This window comes from Thermobia domestica, chromosome 9 (genome assembly GCF_964235325.1).
Source record: "Thermobia domestica chromosome 9, izTheDome1.hap1.1, whole genome shotgun sequence".
In the NCBI taxonomy this organism is placed as follows: domain Eukaryota; kingdom Metazoa; phylum Arthropoda; class Insecta; order Zygentoma; family Lepismatidae; genus Thermobia; species Thermobia domestica.
In genome coordinates this window covers 126,456,097-126,462,951 of record NC_137462.1, presented here as the reverse complement: position 1 = coordinate 126,462,951, position 6,855 = coordinate 126,456,097, and the positions used below count along the sequence as shown (strand labels likewise).

General features: G+C 35.9%; 1 non-coding gene across 1 annotated transcript; it reads right to left on the bottom strand.

Moving 5' to 3' along the window:
- Positions 1 to 3,037: 3,037 nt before the first annotated feature.
- Positions 3,038 to 3,121, bottom strand: TRNAL-UAA (transfer RNA leucine (anticodon UAA)). The gene has a single exon. It is a non-coding gene; the product is annotated as a tRNA-Leu (tRNA).
- Positions 3,122 to 6,855: the final 3,734 nt, after the last annotated feature.

The window sequence follows — 6,855 nt, the reverse complement described above, 5'->3', positions numbered from 1 at the left end:
TCTGATATATATATATATATATATATATATATATATATATATATATATATATATATATATATATATATATATATATATGTATATGTATATGAACTAGTGCTGCTTATGAGAACAGTTAAATTTTTTGTCTCGTCTCAATTCTCATTTTCAATACAAGACGAGGAGTGTGATGTTTCCTCGTCATGTGATGAGTGTGATGTATCATCTTGCCTCGAATTTAAGAATTAATTTTCTGACTTGAATCTTGTCTCGTGACGGGAAAAATTTCGTATTGTAGGTAACAGTAACTCCTTGGGGATTAGATTTGGAGACCTAGCTGATTAGGACAGAATGTATTTTGGTATACTGCACTTGTATTACGAGGCTGCACGTAGTCCTCCAGCAGCAAGGTGAGATAACGCCAAATGTTGAGATAAGATCAGGGGATAAGACGCTAGGTACATTAATCGTACACCCCTGAATAAAAAGATAAGACTATCCGTCCTGTATGGCAAGTGCAAACACACATAGGATTTTCCCGCTTACTGCCAAGTCTACAGACGTGATACAAATGGCTGAACTTTTGTCTGAGATTTTCACTGGTGAACACCACCACTTTCATCCGTTTGGCCATTTCAGTCCTTTCCAAATGCCTTTGTTGAAGAGAATATTAAAAGATCTGGAGGGCTATGAATACTTTTGTTAAAATCTTTTGGATTTTAACTACAGCCTTTACCTTGGTTTTTATCTTAGAACTTTCTTTAGGCATTATTCGTACGAGCGTTTACTTTAGTTGACACTTGCTGTTTCTCAACAGCACTAAATCTGCCATTCAACGGTGCGACATCTTTCGTCCATCGTATTCTTCGAGTAGGTACTGGACCCTAGTGTGCAGGCACGTAGCCAGAATTTCATTTCGAGGGAGGAGACAAAGAGATGAAATTTTTTTCCAGGTTTCTGCTTCAGGAACTTCCCAGAACACATACATAAATTCATTACATTTCACTTTATTAACTATTTATTGGTTAAAAAAAAAGAAAGAAAGAAAAAAGGAAAGGAAAGGAAGAAAAGAATCTCTCGTTTCTCGTTACAGTATAGCACACATTTACTACAAAACAATGAAAAGAGTTAAGTCTTCATCCCGGCGAAATAAAAATACCGCTAATTTTACAGTAATTATCAACGAATAGATAAAAGATAATTAAAATATGGAACAAGAGCGCCCTAGACAATATTATTTTGCGTGAGGTACCGTTATCACAAGTCACCTAGTGGCTTTCCATTTTCAGCTGTTCAGAAACGCGAAAATAAATGACGATTTTCAAAATGGCTCGAAATCGAAAGCAGATAAGTGAGTCGTGATAACGGTTACTCATGTAAAATAATATTGTCTAGGGCGCTCTTGTTCCACATTTCGATTATATGTTATCTATTTGAAGATATTACATAATTACTGTAAAATTAGCGGTATTTTAATTTCGCCGGGATGAAGACTCTTAAGTACCGGTAGTATATTACGGAAAGGTTTCAGATAGATTAAAGCTCGTACCGTTTGAAAAGTAGACCTTTCTCTTGTTTAGACTATCGATGATACTGGCATACGAAATCCGTTTCTGAATACCAGTGGCGTATTTAAGCGGGACTACCGGGCTCAAGCCCTTCGAAATAAATTAGTTAGTTTTTCGCATTCCACATACAACAATAATCTTTCTTACCATTTCTACGAATTTCATTGACTTTCCATTTTCTTATGCTTTTTGTTCAGAGATAATATTGTATTTGTGAAATATCATTTCATATAAGAACTGCGTTCCCTTTTTCTTTCTTCCGTCCATTCTACTCTTCTGTTTCTTTTTCATAGTTGTTACTTTCTTTCGTTTCTTCTATCATACTTTCGACCGTTGTTAGTTCTGATTCAAGTCGGCCGTCGTCAGTAACACCAAAATTAAGAGGAGGTGATAATCGAAATTGGTGATCCAAAACAACGTGCACATGTATCAACGGGCATAATGGGACTTTAGTTATTATAACAAAGGAATAGTTACATTGTTTACTTACCAAAAAAAAAAAAAATGTTAAATGTTTAAATTAAAGAAAATCAAGAGGGAATTAGTAGCCCGGGAAATTAGGTAGAAATTCCTTTTTTTCCTCTATGAATAGAATAAAAAGTTAGATTCACCGCTAATATTTTGTGAGTATCATATTACGTTAGATTCACCAGTCTGTAGTTCTTGCCATAAAACTGCAATAAGTATATTTCAGCTTCAGCTGGTCTTAACATTTTCTTTTAGGTAAAAACGGAAGAAGATAAAACTGAATCTATTTTTTTTTTTTTTTCTAAAATGAAGCCAGTTAAGTTGAAATGAGATTACAAATATTCAACGTGTGTTTACAGGAGCGTCACTTCAGATTTATCTGGCAGGCGAAGGGCGGGGGGGGGGAGTAAGATTCTCCACCGACATACGAGTTTCACGTTTTTTCCTAGTATAAGAGACAATCGATTAATATATATTTAATTTTCAAACTCGTGTGGGAAATTGCCCTCCCTACTTCCCCATGTTGTGCATAGCTCCCCCGAAACAAAATCCTAAATACGCCACTGCTGAATACAGATATAAATAGACTAATTCGTCGTCACTTGCTTAGTACAGCGCGCCGCTTGAACCCAATATACGTTTCTGAATACAGCTTTTTTTTTTTATCGTATACTTGAGTTTGAACCTTCAATATTGAGTGTGAGTTCGTGATCTTAAATTTTATTAGTTACTGTTTTATTTACTTCGAAATATTAGATTTGGTAATACCTAAGGAGAGAGATACCTTAGCAAAGCACTTTACACTGAGATCATTTCTGTACTCAATGCTTAAAACTCAACTATGCACACATGAACTTACAGTTCAAAGAATTCAACATTAAGTACAACATTCTCTGATATAGTTTTTTTTTTTACCGTAAAGCTTTAATTTGCATTCAAATAACTCACTAGTCGACTTTACTTTAATCTTTGACGTTTATTAATTAATAGCAATACATAAGCTTTGATTAAAAAGAGATACTTTTCAGGTGTGGGATTCGAACCCACGCTCCCTGTTGGGAACTAGAGCTTAAATCTAGCGCCTTAGACCGCTCGGCCAACCTGACTGTTGATAAGCTATATAAATCAGTTATTTCCATCATCAGCAGCGAGTCCCTTGGGAAGGTAGGCGTGAAAAACTAGCAAGAGGATCGCAAACTACTTACAAAAGTAAACTGTGAAATCTATTATTTACAAAATAAAAGGACTTGTTTGTGATCGCATCACGGGAAAACGATTCAACCGTTTGAAATGTTATCTCTGGGTATAGTTATAACTAGAGGGAAGCAAAACATGAAATTTCATATTTTAAAGCATGCCTTGAAGGGCAATAGGAATAAAACTTAATTGAATAAAACTTAATTGATGAATAAAGATTTCAATGTGTTACCCTATTCCCGTACCCTTAAATCTGTTTTCTTTTGGCAATAGGAACAAGGATCTTTATGTTTCGTTGGATGTAGAATCTAATTAGGGTATTTTTTTAACTTTCATATTTTATAATATTTTGACAATAATTTCATATTTAACAAAAATCTTCATGTTTTGTGTTTTATGTGCCTAAACTAAATTTGTAACTTCTTTGAACTTAGTGACGTTATACCAGCTTCAAGGTTAGGAGCACTTTCCTTCCCCTTGTTGAAACGGATTCTTTTTTTCTTTCTTATCAGAACAGATTAGTGGGGAAATTAGCTTGAGATGCAATTTTCAGTTAAAATTGTTTCTGACTAAAATCCACTCCGCCACTCTAGACCCTACTTCCACTCTCATCCTGAAATCATCTGAGTTGAGAGGATTTCATGAACACTAGTTTAGTGCTCTTAAGGGTCTTCACTACAGCGAAATTAAACTACCACTAATTTCAGAGTTTTTCTGTAATATTTTCAGAAACATAGTGAACTATACAATTCACCTATCTGCTTTTGGTATGCCGCTACTCACAGAACCCGCAAAAAATGCTAAATCTATCTACAGTTGCAAATCGAAAGCAGGTAGATGAGTTGTGGTAACGGTATCACATGCAAAATCGTATTGTCTAGTTCACTACGTTTCAGCTTTTCGAATATTTTTTTATTTGTTTTGAAGATATTACAGAAAAAACTCTAAAATTAACGATAGTTTAACTTCGCTGTAGTGAAGACCCGAAATGTGACGTGTCTTGATTGTTGCTTTTGGATTTGGAAAAATATAAGAACATTGAAAGATGCCTAAGGCTAAAGCTGAACTTTGCGATTGGGTATGAATTCAAGTGCTTTACAACAGAAGGAAAAGTTAACTCATCTACATATTACAACGAACACGTAAATATATTAATCGCGAGTAGTCGTGAAGCTTGACCTAGATTTAACAATTTCACCACCAATTAGAATACGAGGGTTTATCCTTATTGTCAACCCCCACACATGAAATGTTGCCAATGTCATCTCTCGCACTATACGGAGAACATCTCCTGAAGGTGCAGTGTTGTCGGATTGCCGGTGAGTTTTGTTTTGTTGTCATTGAGTGAGACATCTCGCACAATTTCTGTTTGTTGAAAATAACGGCTTAGCAAATAGTTGCCTGACTTATATATCCTTTCAGCTCTATTTAACTTGACCGGTAACATCAGTAACTACAGAGAGGTTTTCTTCAAAGGTGAAATTAATCAAAATTGTTTTAATTCATACCATGACTCAGTGTAAGTTAGATGTGGTAGCATTGCTAAGTATTGAAAATAAAGCGTGTTGCAAACTGGACCCGGACGGTACAGTGAACAGATTGCTAAGAGTAAAATAAATGCAATTTGGAAAATGTCGAACCTATGAAAACCCTACTAGCTTGGTATTTTTTTTTATCAGCTGCAGAAAGAAAAATCGGTTATTTACGTGAAAAAAATATAAAGAAATGTTGATTTCGAAAATCGTTAAATAAATTTTAATGTTTCTATGCTCAGTTGCATCAACCGAGGATTAATCTGTGGACAGGCATAAAACTAAAGTGAATTTTGACGAATCATCAAATGAAAATATGGGAGATTAATCCGTGATTAGCGTTTTGTAGGGAATCATAGCTGTGAGTTAGCTGTTACTCTGGTTATTTCAATTGTCCCTAAAGCAAGAAAGAATTATATTTGTACTAATGATCTATCATTAACCACAATGAAACGATTAAAGTAAAAAAAAAATCCACTAGAGCCTTTCTATTTCAAGCGTGCCCTCGGAAAATATGTGAAACACACTTCGGCCCCACCCTCTTACGGAGGAAACCATCCGTTACTTTGGGGAAAGAAATTAATGACCTTGGCTGTGTTACCAATTTGTCATTCAATCGTTTGGTGTTGGCGAGTGAAGATCGTAAGCTACTTAGGATGGCTAACAAGACAGCGCACAGCGAAGCACGTCAATGTAGCAACTCTGTCCTCATTTAACTATTGAAAGATCTTGGCCAAAGCTACTTGTCTCTCCTCTTTCGGAGGAGGTACAGGAAAATACACATCGACCGCAGCGCCAGCAGGGGTACAGTTGAAATAAAAAGGCTCTACTTTATTATAACATTCTTTTATTAATTAGTTTGTGTCTTTACCTTAGTTTACAAATTGAAGAATGTTCTGATCTACGTGTCCATGTTCTGTGTTCCTTTCTTGAACAGACGAACCGACGTTTCCCTTTATGATGTTTGCTTTCTTAAATCAAATACAGTATGAAACTATATAGAGCTCAATTCTGTGTTCAGAAGCAGGTTATAGCCAGAAATCATGAAAAAAATTGCGTATCTGAACTGTTACAGAATCAACCTTCATTTCCAGCACGTTCGGCATTTTTCTAAAAATTACCATTTATATTTTTCCTGTTTTATGACAAAACAAACGTTTACTGTGTTTTAAGTATTCCAGTTCCTAAACGGCTCTTGTCTGTGGTCGTTTCTGATCTATAGTGATAAACTGTCATTGTCCCTAGCATCAGTGAAATTCCTTTTCCTAAGTTACAATAATCGGCCAGCGTTTCATATTGTCTTTTGAATAGAAACATGGAGAAGGGGCCCCACCACACTGTCTGCGGTAGGGGTAAGCTTCTATTTTAGTTATGCTATACTGTGCGGAGGCTGCTTGTATTCGAGCCAATATGCTATATTAGTAAACGATTTCGTATGGAGTTTTCCATTATTAAACCCTAGAACAGGAAACAGTCGTAAATTTACAACTGACAACGAATGCATTACCTGTTTCACATATTTCCGCACATGCGGTCCCCCTGATGATCTGGTATCTTCACTTGTTTAGCACACCTTACAGGTGGCGCCATTTCATTATTTCAGTTGCTGCATCACCGAACGTAGAGTTTGTATGTCACTACCGTCGTTATTTTGACGAATATTTAGTGATAACGTCAGTTTTGGGTGTTTTCAAGATTGGATATCTGTTGGGACTGATGTCATGTTACTGCAAGTTGTAAGGTGAAAAAAATCGAGCTTTTACTGTGAACAGAAGAAGTGTGTGGCAGGTCATCTGAATACTGCTGTACCATTCTGGTCAGAAGTAAAGCGGTGAAGAAGTGGAGAATTGAGAAACTTGGAGAAACTGATCTCGAGGCTTGTGGATTCAGCGAGGACTAGGATCATGTTGAATTTATAGATAAGTTTCAGACGACAGTGTTGCTGATCCAGGGAGCGTCATTTGAGGAGGACAAAGGGAATTTTCCCCTAAGTTTGAGATACACATACTTTATAATAAAAAGTATACTAGGCTGTCAATTAAATAAGGTAATTTCGTGTTGCGATATTCGAAAAGTTTGCAACACTGATCTGCGGTTACCATCTCTTTTGT